Here is a 20,045-nt window from a genome sequence, read left to right as displayed (position 1 = left end):
TGTGAAGGTTGTTGTGATAATTGTAAAGTGATAGTATGTTGTGAGTAGTCTTGAATATGCTTTTAACAGAGGCGAGGGGTGGAATGTAGTGGGTTTACGTGGCAAGGTTTTGGTAGCATGGAGCCATAGGGGTGGTTTCTGTGAGAAAGATCTAGAAGCTGCCCCATGTTTGGGAAGGGCCCCATTGTTTTCCAGATCCGAGCCAATAAGCGATGTTGTTTTGCGCCTCTGTGAGAGCATATTTAAGACAGGGAAAAAACGCTGCGCCACACAGCAGCCGGGAGAGTCAAGGGAGTGGGAGAACAGCCTTGCACCAAGGTCAGTGTAGAAGGAGGGGGAGAGGTGCTCCAGGCGCCGGAGCAGAAGTCCCCTGCGGCCTGTGGTGAGGACCATGGTGAAGCAGGATGTCCCCCTGCAGCCCATGGAGTACCACGGTGGAGCAGGGTTCCACGCTGCAGCCCGTGGAGGAGACCACGGTGGAGCAGGTGGCCCTGCACTGATGGAGGCTGCCGCCTGTGGAAGACCCCTGCCGGAGCAGATTCCGGGCCGGACCTGTAGCCCGTGGAGAGGAGCCCACGCAGGAGCAGGTGATCTGGCAGGAGCTGCTGCCCGTAGGGGAGCCAGGTTGGAGCAGTTTTCTCCTGAGGGATGGACCCCGTGGTACGGACCCATATCTGGAGCAGTTCTGGAAGAGCTGCTGCCTGTGGGAAGCCCACGCCGGATCAGTTCATCAAGGACTGCATCCCGTGGGTGGGACCCCACAGCACAGGGGACGAGAGTGACCGAGAAGGAGCGGCAGAGAAGAAGTGCTGTAGACTGACCATAACCCCCATTCCCCGTTCCCCTGCGCCGCTCGGGGGGAGGAGGTGGAAGAGGGTGGATGGGGGGGAAGGTGCTTTTGGTTTTTTTTTTTCCTTTGTTTTCTCACTTCTCTCGCTTGTTAGTTGTAGGCAATAAATCTTACTATCTCCTTATGCCGAGTCTGTTTTGCCCGTTACAATAATTATTGCGTGATTTTCTCGTCCTTATCTCAATCCTTGAGCCCTTTTCACATATTTTCTCCCCATTCCTCTTTGAGGAGGGGGAGTGAGAGAGCGGCTGTGGTGGAGCTCGGCTGCCCACTCGAGCGGAACCACGACAGTTCTCTGTTCTTCAAATTACTTAGGTACATCTAAGTAGAGTTTAGCTTGAAATAACATTGGATGTATCCATCTGGCCTCATATGGCCTAGTTTTGTTGATTTGTAGTCATATGAAGAAATAAATATGTAGAAATAAACATCTGGAATAAGTTCAATGAGATACAGTTCAAAATACTAAACACTGAAATCACACCTCCATTTATACTCAGAGGGTGATATTCATCTGTTTAAATTTAGATACCTACCAAGCATGTACCTATACTTGAGCTTCTTACATAGATCATCTTTGTAACCAATGACAGGCAAGAAAGTCTTCTAGAGCAGTTTCTCTCCTCCCATGGCAGACATCTAAAATAAGCCAAATGAGTCATGCCCTCAAAGTGCCTATCTCTTTACTGACTGCAGAGTCTAGATAACTAGCTGAGATGTGAAAGCCTATTCAGTAGTTGTCTGGAGTTAACAGACATAGCTCACTCAGTGTAATTTTACACTACTCAGCTGACATATGTACCTCTATGGAACTTGCTGGGATTGATCAATTCAGACTTTTCGGAGTTGCATCAGTTCCAGTCAGTTTTACAACAGATTGCAGTTAAAATTGTGCAATGCCTATTTGTCAATATGTCAGACCCATTTCACGTCAATTTAGCTGAACTTCATCGAGAATCAGATTAAGATAAATGAATATGAATCCAGTTCATATTGAATTAATTCACTAATTTAGTTTCTTAAAATCAAGGTTTTAGTTTACCTCGTTTTACGTGGACATACAGAGGTTTCAAGCTATTTTAAAACAAATCTCTGAGTCAAAGATTGAAAGAAATAGCAAGAAAAGCTCTTTGATGGGAAGATAAATCTCATCTGCTAAACTAGCCTTACATAGAAAAGGAACACAGCTTTAAAGGAGAAAATGCTGATTTTTGTTTGGTCAAAAAAAAAGCCTATTTTTTTTTCTTCCTTAGTTTATTATTAATTATTATTATTTTTTTTTTTTTTAATGGAAACATTTCTCCCTATAACTCTATCTGGGCATCTGAAACTCATGTGTTTGTTTCTGTTTGTAAGCAGGTCTAATGATATGTTTGAAAATCTAAATTGTGATGTTATTGACACAGTGCAAATTTGGCCTTGGCAGTTCATGTGATATTAAATTTCAATTCAATTAAAGATTGAGGTTGAAAACCTACATTTAGTAATCTCAATGGGAGTTTGGCCACTGATTTTAAAGGGGCCATGGCATCATGCTAAGCCTCTGATTTCTGATAATATATCTTGTGTCAAATTTGTTCACTCTGCAATTCTGGATTATGTAAATGATGCTGCTAGATAATGTAAACAGATGTGTTGCCTTTGAAATCAGTGGAGTCACTTTGATTTATGCCAGCTGGTAACCTGACTAGGGATGCTTAGATGAGCATACCAAATTCATTTATTTAAATGAAGGTCAAGGATGTAACTTACTTGTTAATCCTTGTAACTTCCTTTTACTTCTGCTGCTTTTTTTAAAAAATTTATTTTATTTTCGTATTTTTTTATTTTTTTTTTTTGTGTAGTGATTATTTCAAAACTATCAGAAACCAGACACTTACTCAAATTGGATCTTTTGAGGTTTGCTTTCTATCATGTAGATGCATTAATTAAAAAGTACTCAGTTTACATGCACTCAACCACATTGAAATAACTCATCGAGGTGAATTCTTTTTGTAAATGAAGATTCTGGCTGCACTGCAACTGTGGTAAGCTTCAGCCTACCACTCACATTGTTAATGACACTGAAGTGCATGCTTACGCAGAAGGCATAAAAGGAATTTGTTGTGCCTCCCTAAATGTTACTGAATGGCCCAATAACCTTGAAGTGTCTTAATTTGTCTTTTTTTTTTTTTTTTCTTTCCTGATCTTATATCTTATGCACGAGAATGTGTTGCTGTTATCTGAAACAAAATTTCAGCTAACTTCAGTAATCCAAAGATTAGCACAGTAAGTAGATATTTTCAACGTATCAGACAGAAAACTTGCACCTTCTCCATATCTTGAATGCATGCTCTGTAGACCTGAAAATTCTGTGCATTTAAAAGCCAAGCACAAACTGAAATAGCAATAATGTAGAATATAAAACTTCTGTTTAAATGAACAGGAAATAAGAAAGGTGATTGCAATTCTAAGAGAACTTTGAAAAAAAAAAAAAACAAAAAAACAAAAAAAACGCACAATATAACTCACACCATGTTTTTTGAAAACTCTTAAGACTATCCAGCAGGTTTTGCTTATATTTCCCTTTGGGGCTGTAGTTTATTGTTATTTATTTATTTATTTATTTTGCTATTGCATTCATACTCTGTATTTATCCCTTTCTATATGTCTGCCTAAAAATGTACCATACTTCAGATCAGAAAGCCCACAAATGGACATTTGTTTTAGGATTTTAACAGTTAATGTCAAGTTACTCACAGAGACTGCAAATAAAATTGAAAGATATATTTTTCATTTTTTGAAAAATGCAGCTCTTTTCCAATCTAATGCTGTAGGCATATATTTCTAGGGCACGGATAATGAGGAAGAAAATCAAAAGTTTTGTTTATATTTTTTAGATTCATATCTTTTTTAGAAGAATCTGTTCCTTCTAAGCCTATGAAAATTTTCACAATGATTTGACGTTGTTGAACAATAGATTTTAATTTTTAAAAATCACTAATATATATGGTGCAGCTTAGTACACGTATATGTTAGTTTCCACTTAAATGGTTAATAGGGAAAGTAAGGCTTAGTATTTGCAGATAGTCCTGTGTTGCAATAAATAATCAGGTGAAGTTCTATTGCATCAAACATAATTGCAGTATTGTTCAACATCAAAATTTTTAACATTGGAAAAAAACATTTATATAATTTATTGTTTTCTTATGCATGTATATGTAATTCACCCGAACTTCCTTTTTTGAGTCACATATATGCCTTATAAAAACTTCTATTGTAAGATACACGTTACATATGCACTGAAAGAAGGCATTCTGACAGTAGTAGGGTTTAGAGACTAAGCTGTTTTCATAGTTTATTATGAACAGTAACTAGTTGTTTTTGGGGTCTTTTTCCCAGTGACAGTGATTTTATCAGCAGCGATAAAGTAGTAAAAATTAATACTACAGATTGTAATTTTAAATCCATGTAGTTACTCTTCTATTTTTCTGCTACTTTTCCATTAAAAAGATACCCTACCTTTAATTTTTATTTTATTTTTTTCCCCTCGTCAGACTTAGAAATCATTTAGAACTCAATGTATGTAGCAAAAAAAAAAATAATTAGAAATTCTGTTACTGAAATTTATTCTTTGATTGACAGAATATAATTGGGATAGAAGAATCTGACCTATGGCATACTTAGATTCTTTAATACTGTTTATTATTTTATATGTACAGCATTACTTGACTATCTGCTTTGCCATGTTGTGTTGGTAATTTTCTCTGTACTGTAGTAGGAAAGACAACCAGGGAGATTTTATTGCCCATTTAAGGGAAACTGCAACTACAAGTCTGTGAATCTTGAGCAGTAGAAGTTTGTTCACAGGGACAAATTATTGTATGAGTGGTATAGAAAAACATATTTCTGTTTATAACCTGAAGTGATGCTTTAGACAAATCACATCCGGAATGTTTGTCAACCTTCTAGGGCAGCAAGATTGTTCACAGATGTAAGTGGGATCCCAGTGGAGAGAAAATCAAAGAAATTCCTTAGATGTTTTGAATCTTAAAGTCAAGATAAGAGTTATTTTTCTCGGACTTGATCAACTAATACCTAAACCTATAGTAGGTTTAGGTGCCTAAACCTACTATAAGAAAAAATAATATGTTAGGGAGCAAAGTAAGAAGTACAAGACAAGAGAAAATTCTCATCTTAGATTAAGGTTTTTCTAAAACAGTTATATGGTTTACACAGTAAATAAAATAACTAAAATTTTCCTAGACAAAAGAAAACTAAAAAATCTATGTGTATATATATTTTTTGTATGTATCAAATATATATATATTCAAATGTATGTATTTGAAGCTCACTGTTGGGACATTTGTAACAATCTCATGCTGAAATTAAGTCAAAACCCACAGATTTAACCCATCTAAAAAAACAGTAGAAAAATACGAAGCAGGTTACCCATAGCCCAGGGTCTTGTTTTAAATATTTCTTTGCTGTTTTAGTTCTCTGTGGTCAGACTACCAGTATACTGACTGAGCTTTTTACTCCTGCTTATAACCATAATAATTTTTTAAACTATTTTTTATTTTTTAATATTCAGTAGAAAATGTTCTTCTATGGCACTAGATTAACTCCTTGTAACTCCTGTTTACTGTTCCCATATGAATCCACATACTTCCCTCCCAGACTAGTGATAACATAAGAACTTTCTCATGTTTTGCTATTCCCTCGTTCACAGCCAAATGAAAAATTTCATGATGAAATGAAAGAGGCATTTGAAAACATCGAAGACTATATAGGCAAAAAAAAGAATTAAAAAAGACCCACATAAACACATGAAACAACATGAAAGAATGTCTCATTATGTTATGCTCCAAAAAAAGAATACTTCAGTCCCAAAGATTCATCTTTGTAGCTAATTTTTTGGCCACCTCCAAATATACTTATACCTAGCATTTCTGGGTAGGATACTTTCTGTTAACTACAGAAAAGAATTCAGGAAAAGCATTTTAGGGATAATATTGCTGAGCTACTGGTGACTGATGATCATGCTTTTGAGAACACTTCAAGGTTTTTGAAGCAGTGACAGGACTGCAGTGGGTTTTCACTGGGATTTACAGACTATATTTTTCCTGTGTTTAAATATAAAATAAAATCAAAATGAATACCACTTTCTAGAATGGGAGCAAAGATAAAATGCAATGGCACAAACAAGAATTTCCATCTTTACCCACCTGATGTAAAGGAAACATATATTGGATAAGTAAGAAGAGCTAAGTCTTCAATATTATTTTTAGAGGTCTCCATAGATTTATTTGCTAATGAAGAACATATGTTTTGTCAGGCTTCAAGACTATTGAATCAGCTGTCCACTAGTGTTGAAGACATTCTTGTTTATTTATTTTATTTTATTATTATTATTATTATTATTTTTAATGGAAATATATCAGGTTAATGTGACAGAACAATCATGAAACAATGGCCACCGTTTTTTTCTTAACATGACTATTCTGTCAGATACATCTGATATACTTCCATTTCCCCCCAAAATGAAGATGAGAACTGAAAAACTGGCTTTCCCATTTTTCTCTGAGAAAATGAAGAACCAAGTAACAACATATTGTAGGTATTTCAATTTTAATACCTACTATGAGAGAAAGCTTAAACATAGATGGGCTCTTCAACCACCACTTCAGAGGTTATCTAACTGTCAACAGCACATATTAAATGTCATGTGTATGTGGTGTGACTGAGATATGTAGTGTGTTAATCCTGATTTCAAATAGCCCACTGATATATGTGTGTTGATTTTGCTGCTGCTTTCACCGTACTGACAACAATTTACCTGAAAAATTCTTGCTCCTGTTTTAATATTTCTTTCTAGATATTATGTGTAATAAATCATATACTGTTTTCAGATTCTCTCCCTAATTTATTTACCTGAAAAATGCAGTAATAAGGGTTCTAGTCAATTGAGAAAACTTTCAATGTAGTCTGTACATTTCTGACCCTGTCCTTGAAACCTCTTTCTTTACAGTAGTACTTCAATCAAAAATTAGTACTTTTGTTACTTCTTTAGTACGTTTCTTGAAGGTAAAAGTTTTTCATTGTCCAGAAAATGTGAGCCTCATTTGGCTACTGTTAAAGACAAAGGGAACTTTAATATGAAAAAGGATCTGAGGTCCAGTCTCATCTACGCCTTATCTTCACAAGGATATTTTTGTTCTTCTTTCTACTCATGTTATCGATTTGACCAACTCTTAACAGTTGACAAAGGTACCTCAAATGACAACCAGTTACAGAAAGCTAACTACTTATTTATTTTCTAATATGGTCAACACTGATACAATTGCATTTCTATTGAAAATCGTGGCACAAAACTCTTAGTGAGGACAAAGCCGAAGTGTTTCATTTCATTTCACTGCATGGTCTTCCACACATTATTATTTTTTTTATTTTTATTTTTTTTCTTTCTGTAAAATCTCTCTGTGACTTGAACAGACTCTGTCTGTTGAGGAAACACTACTACCTGTAGGTTGCCAAATAGGAAAATTCCTTGCAGTTCTCACATTGCCACTATCTTCTGCTATTTAATTGAAACTATAAAGTAATATATTTATCCAACTTATTTAACATAGTAAGCAAAGATTTGGTATTGAATGTGTTTTGAATTCTGCCCTTGCTTTCTATTGTTATGTGATTTTTGTACATATGTTATGGTTGCAAACATACTTTCAGTGGGCAGTGCTATCATTTTCATTTATAAAGATCCTTTTTTTTTTAAGATTAGTTCCTTACTGATTTAGTTTCTCAGTGTTTAAAGCTTCCTGCCTCGTGGTTCTATTTATTTATTTATTTATTTGTATTTATTCAGTTAGTAAAAGTGTGAATATCATGATTTGGGAAATAACAGTAAATTTTGTGTAAAAGAAGTAGATTTTTTTTTTTTTTCAATAATTCATCTTTTACTTCCTCTGCTTTTTTTTTTTTTTTTTTTTTTCCTCTCAATAAAGCTAATATAGTTTTAATCTTCAAACCCTACTAAAATATATCTCTATTATCTACATATTTATTCTGAGATCACATCAAGAGCTCATGTTACTCTAGAACAGTTTCACATCAAGAGCTCATGTTACTCTAGAACAGTTTTATATTCAGGAACAATTTTTGCTTTCTGATGTTCAGGATATCCACTTGGAAGCTATACTGAAGCTCTCCAGGATGCTTTGTTGGATGTGTTTATGTAGTTTTGACGTGGCCTCAGCCTACTTGAATGATTCCGAACAACTCTTTGCTCAGCCTGAGCATACAAACTCAAAATCATTGTCATAAATGCAGAACTCAGACACCTTAGGTGTTTTGGCTGGTACATTCAAGTCCATAAACTCCTAACACACAGAGTAAGAAACATGAGAAGCAGATGGTCAGTAGGCAAAATAAAAAGTGCTCATTTTCATTTCCCTGCACTACTGTTTCATCTTTTTGAGAAAGAATTATACATTTTATGTAAAATATCTTTATTCCACATGAAAGAATTATCAAAAAGTTTAATTTTTTGATTTTTTTTGTCTACTTTTACCATTACATCAACTGTAATGTTCTTTTTAATGAAGTAAAGTTTAAAATCCATTGACAATACTTGTATTATATTCTGTAATTAATTATCTTAATTATTAATGCTGAGTGCTCATTTGGCCTGGGACAACTTCAAATTTGGCAACAGAAAATTAGGAAATTCAGTGTACAATCCACTCTTGTGTTTCTTAGTTTAAAGAATCTGTTTTTATCCTGCTGAAAAGTACATCCTAAGAGATTCAGCAATAAGCAACCTAGTATAAAGATGAAGACTGTTTTTTTGTTGTTGTTTGTTTGATTGATTTTTTTTTTTTTTTTTTTTTTTTTTCCAGCAGTACAGCTATGACATTGATTCTGTGACATTAGTATACCTTAGCCTTTCTGATATAACCCAAGATTTTCCTAACAGTCAGTGAATCAAAACCACCAAAGATTCCCAAAATCCCCAGCCAGGATTATTAGGGTACAAAAGTGCTGTATAGAATATCGTAACTATAGACAAACAGCTCAGCACTCTCAAGTAAGTTCAGACAGTTTTGAACAATCTTTCTCACTTTTTACTGTAGCCTTGTGGGGCAAGTTATCCTCACCAGTCTTGCCTACAACACCATTAGGATTGTTTAGGCTCTCACAAACCCTAGCTGGGTCCTGGATCTCTAGCATTGCCTCCTATCCACCGTGCTTTGAAGTGATCTGCCTACATCAGAGTCCTGGCACCCACTAGAGCTCCCAAGTCATACACAGTTACTTCAGCCTCATTGATTTCTCTGTCTGCTTTCACTACATGCTTTGTCCACCTCATATTCCAGAAACAACTCACAGCTGTTTGTTTAGTTGCCATTTTTACTTTCTATTTCTCCCTCTCCAGGTTGCCTCTTGCCTACAGTTCATCAACCAGGACATGGCAAACAGACAGCCTTATTCCTTACTGCTAAGCCATAACCTTTAAAACTGCATGGAATACATATCACACAGCAAACTGGAATTAAAGAAATTACATTACTCTGACTTTCATCACCTTCTAAAAAGAAGTTATTGATCAGTTACTGGGAAGGAGAAACTGTTCAGTGAAAAATAATGGAAAAAACAACTCAAAAAGAGGAAAAAAATGTTAGATTAAGAAGAAAGGGATATAAAGAAGAGAGAATAAAAATAAAACCCAAGGACAGTTATCAGAAAGGATGTATAGAGGTAAAAATGTGTTTTAACAAAATATTTCAGCCACAACCTGAGATTAGAGCATCCTTATATGTTTTGTTTTGTTTTGTTTTATTTCACAGCAATAGCTTTCTTAATGTAAAGTAAAGCTGTGCTGCCAATCTTCCTGCAGTCTGGAGTACTGCTTTATAAAGTATTGCAAGCCTACTGTTACCTTCTTCCTTTCTTTTCTCAGTTCCTGCCTATTATCTAATAAGACCTAACACATCACAGAGAACAGGATAATCTATTAGTATGTAATTATTAATTACAGTAAGGATGGTTATTCTCTTTCTTCAAAACAGAGGATGGAAAATCTTGGAACATGATCTATTAGTCTGAGTCAGATCGGTGTACACAGGTGTCAGTGATGACACTGTCTGTGGTTAAGAGTCAGCCAGGATAAGTGTTTCCCATCTTCACTGCCATTTCAAATTCTGCAGATGTCGATATATTTACATGCTATTAAATACCAATATAAAGTAAAGCAGTTTTAGTTCAAACCCTAGTTATTCAGCATCAACTTAATCTTAAACTACACACATAATTTTTTCATAATCTTCTGGTTATCAAAACCTGACCTGTTTATTTTGTTTTATTTCAGTGATGCTTGTTTTAATTAACCAAATATCAATGTAATTCTCTCCTGCTTTTTCTGACTGACTTCAAATTTGACTACTTTGACTATTGGTTCACTATGAATTGAAGTATAGTATTGTCTACGTTGAAATAAATATAAATATTGAAAGTCTTGTCACTGATTCTGTCTTGGGAGTTTTTTGATGTTTTCTTTCTTTCATGGCTGAAAATAATCTGGAAATTTCTAATATATAATGCAAAAATAATGAAAGTAGGAAAATAAATCTTTGTTCATCTAGGCTATATAAGATGATAAAGAGGATAGTAACAATGAATGATAATCTGAAATTGTATTCCTTTTCTTCTGGATCTTCAGTTGTTGCACATTCATCTTCAGCTGGTACAAAATCATTTTTTTCTGGAAGAATAATTTTCTTTTTAAACTATTCACTGTAAATTCTGCAAATAATTTTTGTCTCACTGAAACCCTTTCTAGAGTAGAGCAATGCTACTAACTTTGATGAGTTTTTGGTTAACTTATAGCATGTGCTGCATCCAATTAAAAGATTCAAGGTATGGAAGGTCAACAGAGGTTGTCTGCTGTGTCATTTACTTGCACGATGGCTAACACTATTCAGTTTGTCAGCTCCATAAACAGTTTCAGTTACAAATCACAAGGAAAATTTAGCTGGTGTTGTTTTCCAGATAAAAAATACATTTGTTGGGGCCCAGTTTAGATTAAAAACAAACAAACAAACAAACAAACAAAAAGTTAAAATATAATCCACAAATAATTATTAGAAGTAAGACCTAAATAAATATAAATATTCTATTATGAGAGGAGAAGGAAAGATGGAGAATATTCCTGGTTTGTGTTTGAACATCTATATGAGATCCTCACAGATCTTTCTGTTATGTGGTAAGGAACTACAAATACAGATAAAGGAAAATACTTAGCCTGTAACCCATTTTGTCTGAAAAAATATTTCCATGTGAAACTCTCATGCAAACCTGGAGCCAGATTGTTAAAAGGATGAAAATGAAAAACAAAGACAAAGTAATAGTAATAATAATAAGAAGGGGGTTTGTACGAGATCTGTCGTTCAGGGGCTCTCAGTTGAATCTCTTAACACTTTTTTTTTTTTTTTTTTTTTTTTTTTTCCCCCTACAGATTTCTACTTCATTAACTTTCATTTCTTAACTTTCTCAGCTCAGAAAAACAGTTTGGTTACTGTTTCTAAGCTTTCCTTAATACAACAGGCATTTGTTATTCAAAAATAATACTATATAAAACAGATAATGTAGGACAAGCCATCTAACTTTATTTGGCTTGTCTACATACCAAGCTACCCCAGTTTAACTAAGTTGCAGTGAATTGTTCGTTAAACTAGTACAAGTTTTGGTGCTGAAAAACTTTCTTTTGTAGGGAAGTGCAACAAACTGCAGCACTTATATTCTTAGGTATAGTGGGTGACGGAGGTTAGCACTAAAATTAAATCAGGTATAAGAAGAGAGTTCAGGGGGCTTCAAGAAAACCCTCTCCAGTATTTCTGAGTTGCATGTATATGATGTTCTTTGCCTCACATTAGATATTCTTCTGGCAGACTTACCAGTTTGTTCCTAAAGGAAGCTAAGTTACAAGGCAGGCATTTTGAGAGACTGAACCAGGAACAAGAGAGAGTGCTATTTATATCACTGCCCAGCTTATCAGACTACACATTAAACTGTATAAGCCTCTGTATGAGCTGGAATCCCATCTGAGTATCCCTCTGATAACATAGCCTAATGAAACAATTGAGTACTTTAAGAGTATGTGGTTTTCTTTAGGACTTCCTCATTTCTGGTGAATATGTATTCTACAGTGACTGGTGAAAGCTGATGGTTTCACCATCAGAAATGGTTTATCTGACCTAAAAAACCTGGAGGAATTCCTTTTTTTTTTTTTTTTTTTTTTTTTTTTTTTTTTTTTTTTTTAAGGGCTTGGTTGGCCGTGCCAACCAGACATGATGTACTGTGCCAAAATGGGAATTTATGGGAGACCACCTGTGACTGCAAGCACAGAATGCCATGCTGTATATATGTATATAGACAGAACTTTTGCTTTGTAGAGGATACAGTGATTTGGCAAAATCATGATTTCCCCCTGCAAAGGGAAAGTTATCATGTGTGGGAGAAAGTGAGAGAGGTAGCAGAGAGAGTGCATGAGTATGTTTGTGAGCAGGTGCTGAGCCCTTACAGGTGATCCATTACCCTGCAGCCATTACAATTTGTCATATATGCTTCACCTAGCATCAGCTGCAAGATGAAATGCTTTCAGCTCAGTTTATCAGTCTACCTGGATATGTCGGGTCAACTTCCTTTTAACCCTCTGTTCTGGTTCATGAGCTTTTAGAAAATATGACAGAACTGATCAGAGGTAGCAGTTGTCTTTTTTTTATTATTATTTTTATTATTATTTTTTTTTTATTTTGCGCACAGCATGTAACAGGCTTTCCCATACACAGATACTGCTAAGAATTTGACTTCCAAATTAATCCAGTACAGTTAAAAAAATTCTGACGTATGCCTTCAATTCTGTTCCAAATGACAATTAAGAAGGCTTACTATATTTGAAAAAAAATCCTGTGCAAATATTTTCACAAACATGCATGCACACCCATACACATAAGCATATAGACACACAAACACATGAAACGATCTAACCAGCATGAAATAAACCTGGTTTAAATTATTTTCATTGTTTAACAGGAAATAAAAAAATATGCATTTTTATAGTCACATAAACTTTTTTTTTATTATTATTTTTTGGTCTCTACAATAAAAACATTTAGATTAGATTTATTTTATTTTTTTATGAAATATTTTGCAAAAACCCTACTTCTGAACTTTCTGATAATGTCATGTGCATAGAGATAGAAAAGAACTTAATTTATGTTTTTCCTAAATGTTTCCAGTTTTCATAATTGGACAAGTTCCTATGCACATCATATAATTTTAACATGAAAATAATGTATTGTAATTATAATGAAAGTTACATAGCCAAGCAGTTCACACAAATTACATTGTCCTTCCATACAGAATGTCATAAGATACTGCTGCTGGTGTACTGGTCATTGCTCAGTCACATGTTTTCTGAATCAACTTATTTCCAGACCTTATTAATAGTGACTATATAGAGATGAAAGGGTACTTGTCTATATTTTTTCATGATGACCACGATCAAATATGCCACCAAAGAAGGATATTGTTATTAAGTGTATCATGTAGCTTTGGAAACCTTACCATTCTTCTAACCACTTGATTTCCTACAAAGTCTTTTAAAATTATAAATCTATACAAATATCATGCAGCTGACATTATTATTATTTTCTAATTTATCTTCTACTTTGAAGGGAGCACAGTACTACTGGCAGTTTTAGATCCAGTGTTTTTTTGTTTTGTTTTATTTTTATCCAGTCAGAAATGGAAACTTCTTGTCCTGAAACACTGAACATTTTACTTTATTTATTATTATTGTCTATACTAATTGTTGTCTAATATAAAATGATTAAACAAGGATTTTGACATCTGTTTTATTACCATGGTGTAGTGTTTGGATAGTAATAATTTACAAGCTTAATAAAATGATAAATTTTATTTCAACTTATTTTTGATCCTTCATATTTATTCTTTTCCTTTTTTTGGGTGGTGGAGCATCTACATCCAAATGTGTCCTCTGTTGGGAAGCTGAAAGCACCTAAAGCATATAAATAACAGGTTTGTTTATTTATTTATTTATTTTAAATGCACTAGTAAAGGTTGGACATGGTACTTAGGGACCTGGTTTAGTGGATGATAGTGGTGGTAGGAGGATGGTTGGACCAGATCATCTTGGAGGTCTTTTCCAACCTTAATGATTCTATGATTCTTGAAATTTCCTGTCTCTGAAAGCACAATGAACAGAGTTTTGCCATGGAATGTTTACAGAACTACTTGGAGCACAGGAAAAAGATCTGAGTTTCACCAGCACACCATTGTTTCTTTTTGCCCAGGCATGCTGTTTGATAAAAGTGACTGATGCATTGCATTTTGATAAAACTCACTATTTCAGAAATAAATAAATAAAAATAAATAAATAGAATTATGGGTGGAGTTATGGATAGAAAGGAGTTTTCATATTCATTTTTCAATGGTAATTTCTCAGTTGTTTACTTCCAGCCTTTGTGTTTTGTCCTGGAACATATCAGTTTCTCATCTCTGCTTGTACCACCTCATCCTCAATTGCTTAGATTGGTATTTTTGAACTTTAAAACTGTGTTCTCTGCTTTTCATGCAGGCTTTAACTTACTGAGCTAATAGTGACATAGCTTTTAGTTTATGCAAAGGCCAATAATTTTGTAATTATGGAAATCCAACATATTTTATCAAAAAAAAAAAAAAAAGTTTAGCTAGCTGTCACAGGCAACATAAAGATGTGTTTGGGCGTCATTTCCAAGAGTTTTAAAGACATGTTAGAAAGTACTCTTTTACCAAACACAAAACCAATTATCCCTCTAATGATGGTCAGGGAAGAAGAATGTGAACCATATTCACTTGAACATAGGTGAATGTGAACTATATTCGCTTGAACATAGATGTGTGAGGGAAAGAAGCTATTCCTAAGTGAACGTCAAAACACTGAAGTAGAAAGAACATCTAAATGGCCTAAGCACTACAGAAAAACCCTTGATGTTAGTCATCAAGCCTGAGGCATTAAACTTAGTGATAGTAGAGGAAATCCAACATAGTAAGACCCACAGATATTCACTGAGTGGCTCTTCTCCTGTTTATAGGTGCCACATTTATGCCTACCAGCTAAGAGTAGGCTGAGAATCCTAAGTAAGGGGAGAAAGTTATTTAAACTAAGGCATGAACTATCATTCTATGTTAACTGAAACAAAGCATTCAGTGAAATGAAGTACATTGCCAATATTGAAAAGTGCTAGGAGATGGTTTTATAGCATATTTTCACAGCTGAAGTTAAAAAAAAAGAAAACAAAAAACAAAAAGCAAATGTGACACTGGATCTGATGAGGAGAGCATCTTAGTGTAATGTGAAGTCTGTTGCATTTCTATAAATGTAAAAAGTAAATAACAATAGAGCATTAAGTGACAGCAAATTGAATGTAAGTCAACAGTGTGCCCTGGCAGCTTAAAGGGCCAACTATATCCTGGGGTGCATCACATACAGCATTGCTTCTAGCCAGTTGAGGGAAGGGACTGTCCTGCTTATCTCGAGTACTATGTACAGTTTTGGGTGCCACAATAAAAGAAGAACATAAAACTACTAGAGAGTGTCCAAAGGAAAGCTATGAAGATGGTGAAGAGTCTAGAGGGCAAAATGAGTGGCTGAAGTCACTTGGTTTGTTCAGCCCAGAGCACAGGATGCATGGTGGCCTGCAGCTCCCTCATGAGGGGAGCAGAAGGGCAGGCACTGAGCTCTGCTCTCTAGTGACAGCAACAGGACCCAAGGGAACAGCATGAAGCTGTATCAAAGGAGATGCAGGTTAAATGTTAGAAAACGGTTCTTCACTGGGAGGCTGATCGAGCACTGGAACAACCTCCCCAGGGAAGTGGTCACAGCACCAAGTCTGACACAGTTCAAGAAGCATTTACATAATGCTGTCAGACTGGTCTGATTTTTGGGTGGTCCTATGTGGAGCCAGGAGTTGGATTTGATGATCCTTGTGGGTCATCCTTTCCAACTCTAGATATTATATGATTCAGTGGTCCTATGATTAGCTTAAACAGGTGTATTCATTATGGTCTTGAGAATACTGTTTTATTGATAAATGATTTATTCCTTTTAATATGTCTCTTCAACAAACACTATGCAAAACTCCAAAGTCTCCATATCGCCTATTTAAATAAAAGGCAAGGTGTTGTCTTGAAACTTACATTAAAATGGTTGTTTTGCTCTAGGACCTAAGCATATCAATGAACATGCTAACGAAATCATATAAGTATCAAATTATTTTTGTAAACTAAAACAAATATCCATGTAAAACAGCTATTACCTTGTTATTGCAAAGTATTCTACATTTTTGCCTGTGAATCGTGGTGGGAAAACATCTACATAAAGTCTTTCTTTTTTTTTTTTTTTTTTTTTTTTTTTCTTTTGTTATCATACTTTTATGGGTATTTTAATGGTCATCCTAGAATGGGAAGGGACAAAGGGACATAAGTTCCTTCTTTTTCCTAAATAAAATTGCAAATTACTGAATGAGAGGAAAGAGCTAATACCCTGAATTGTCTGAAAAAGACCTTTCTAGGCTTCTCAGTCTTCTGATTTCAGTGTTCTGAATTATTCATCCCTTTTCTGCTTGACCTGTCTTGTTTCAAAATAAAAGGCCAACAGAAATAGAAAAGGAAAACAACTGGAAATATATAAACATTGCTTTGCAAGTCACAAAAATACGCCTATGAATGAACTGATGTACAGAGTAAAAGAATTTCAGAATTAAAATAATATCTGTATCTGATCACATCTTTAAAATATGAGATAATTTATGTATTAACAATTGTAAATAAAGTGGATTTGATTTGTGATATTAATAATATTTGTCTATATCAGCTTCCTTTCCCTTGCTGTTTATAATTCATTTCTTAAAATGATCCTCTGAGAATTTTCAGTTTAATTGCTCTCTCTAGCAAATGGCTTATATAGTTTGAAATGACAGGTGGTTATAAGCTAATAAAACACATTCCCCAGACCACAGCTTTAAAAGCTCCATGTAAAATGAAGTAAACTGGCTTTATTTTGCATTTTGACAGTGTTTAATCTTTAACAGGCATTCACTTACACCAACCAAACAGCCAGTGAAAACTTTTCCAATACCATACATGTTGAAGACACCCAAGGTTTTCAAGACTTCATTGAATTTCTTAAATTCTTCTCTACTCTGGATGTTTTCCTGCATGGAAAGCAACACCAGGAAGTCCTGCCTAATTTCTTTTTACAAAGAAGTTTGGACTGCAGGGTTTTATGCAAAACAGTTGAGTTGGTTCAAGTAACCAATTTGGGAAGTTCTGAACTAGCTGATAGTTGAAGGTCTGACAGCATGACCAGATATTTTACTTAAGCATTAATACTCCTAAATGGCAACAGATTCTTTAACCAGTTTGACAGTTAGATCCGTGTCATCATTCACTGAGTTAAGCACACATAATGCAAGTTACATACATTACAATTTTCCCGAGCTTCAAAATTTCTATTTGGTGCAATAGCATAGTCACTATGCATATGGTTTCATGATAGATGGATAAGTTAAAAAAGGTTAAGTAGATATGAGTGTAAAGTAAATAAAAGCTTCAGTTGGGAGTATTCCTATGGCAGACAGACTTTCTTTATAACTATTTACTTTAGCATTAATTTTGTCAGATGTTTTTGTTAAATCTGTGAAATGTGGACTAGTGGATAAGATGAATATTTTTTTATCTTGCCAGAAATGTTATGATTTTTTTTCTGGAAAAACAAAACAAAACAAAACAAAACATTCAAAATAAAAAAGTCTGGAAATAGGTTTTATATTTTATTGAACTGCTGCTGCTGTTAGAGGGGCAGAGATGTGAAAGCAGTCAAGTCAAATATCTCTGACATGATGTCAAATACAATAAAAGACAGTACCTCAGTCATTATGGCTGCCCTTTGTAATCTCTATTCTACTTTTCCTGCAAAAATCTGCTTTTTAATTTGATAAATATTTCTTAGGAATGATATAGGAGTAACTAAACCTGGTTTTGACAAGGTGAATGGATCTGGTGACTTCCTAAGGTGTCTTCAAGACCTCTTTATTGTGATTCTGTAATGCAAAGAGCATTCCATACTCACCTTGCTCCTTATACATCAAATATTTGCAACAGAGAAAACACATTTGATGATTTAGGCCTACTATCAAATTTCAGTGTCTCCATAATTTTAGTGAGACCTATAACTAAAATTTGTTATTCCAAATAAATATATCATTACATTCAAAATGATGTAATTGATGATTAGGAATTTAGAGATTAAAGTGGACTACAATATAGGTACATATTGTTAGTCTATGTGCTTTTTTTGTAAGTATGGTGTTAAATGAATCACTCTTTTTTCATAAACAATTTTTTTTTAAGCCATTTGCCTAAAATCCATTTGAATATTTTAATTTATTTAACAGGTACTTTTCCATTACATTGAAGAAAATATTACCATAGTTGATAGAATGATTTGTGGTTCAGGGACAGAAACTAAGAGCCATTGCACAACTACTTTTCTTTGTTTTCATTTTCAGAACAAATGGGAATCAAATGACAACATGAAGTAGCTATAAGCATAGTGAAATTGTTCTACTGATCTTGTAATATGCTGTCAAGATAATAATAGCTCTGAGCATTTTCCATTGATTTCTGAAGGAATTACTTACTTATTATCTGAAGGAACCTTCTTATAACTGGTTAAAAATGAAATGCAGGTTTGAAACATTTATTTCAATAAATGCTGTGAAAACAACCTTTATATTCCAAAAAAAAAACAGGGAAAATGAGAAGTATCATGTCACACATGCTGTCTTGAGCCGTGCAGATGTAAAGTGAATGTTAGATTCCCCATGAACCAAGTACCTTTTTATGTTTGCTTAGTCCTGGAACTGTCCATTCATGAACAACTATTTCATAAGTATCTTCAAAATTCATGCTTTGTTCACATTGGAGCAGTCACATCCCAAGGCAGAGCTGTGATAAAACAGTGCTCTTCGGAGAAAAAAAAAAAAAAAAAAAAAAAAAAAAAGTATTTCTAGGCTTGGATTTCTCTTCTTTCTCCTCTATTATCAGAGAGCTCTGGAAGACAAACACCATCCCGCTGAAATTTATTAACTCAAGAAAGTGTTAATTAAACAGACTACTTTAAGAAAGTATATTTAGCAAAAGTTTTATCTTTCAGTTTTTGTAGTGCAAATTCAGAGAATGAGGTATGAATGAAAATCTGCCATCTAGATAGCAAATGTGTGATTTACTTGATGTATATGTTTAAGTGTATGGGTGTCATTTTTAGCTCTGGGAAGGAATACATCTCTGAAGAAAATGTGCAGAAAAAAATTATTGCTTTGAAGTTGATGCTAGGCTTCTTGCCTCACATGTTATGATGTATACCTATAAAAATAGCTATATATACATAGCTTTTGTGCTATAATATGCCCTACCTGAAATTCTTACATGCTATAGTATTCTTTAATGCTTTGGTGTGGCCTTCTATTTGAAATCTCAGATTACTAGTTTTACTTATACAGTACAATACTGAAATGATGAATGTAAAAGGAGCTGCATTAGTAGTCAATTTCATATCTGACATATTATTATTATTATATTTAAATATTAAAATAATTTTCAGATGTCTTGACCCCTACAAATTTTATGGTTTAGTTAAGTCTAAGTCATCACCAGTTTAAATAGTTTGCTGGAAAATATTGTAATGCTGCCTATTACAGGTATAATCTGGCATATTCTTTCTGGCCTCATACTTGCTGTGCTCCTGATGCATTTTGGATGAGCTTAAATAGGATATTCAGAGATTTTACTTCGAAAAGGATGCTTTTAATCCCAGTTCTGCTTTGGAAAATCCCACTCCCTAACCAAGGCAGGTTAAAATATTTTGTCCTGGGAAGTGGGAGTATGAATACTTTCTAATTTGCACCAGTTGCTTCTCCACCTTTGTTCAGTAAGAAAATATGGATACAATTATCTACACTCAAGGAATAATTTAGATACCTCTGTCAAGCCAGGGACTTTAGCTATAAATTCTGGTCTTCCAGAGGCATGTGACTTACTACTTCCCATCTTTACTTCCAGATCACAGTAAGACCTGAGAGACATATAGCAT

Source organism: Aythya ferina, assembly GCF_964211825.1.
Source record: "Aythya ferina genome assembly, chromosome: 2".
Lineage (NCBI taxonomy): Eukaryota > Metazoa > Chordata > Aves > Anseriformes > Anatidae > Aythya > Aythya ferina.
Note: the sequence above shows the minus strand (reverse complement) of the source record.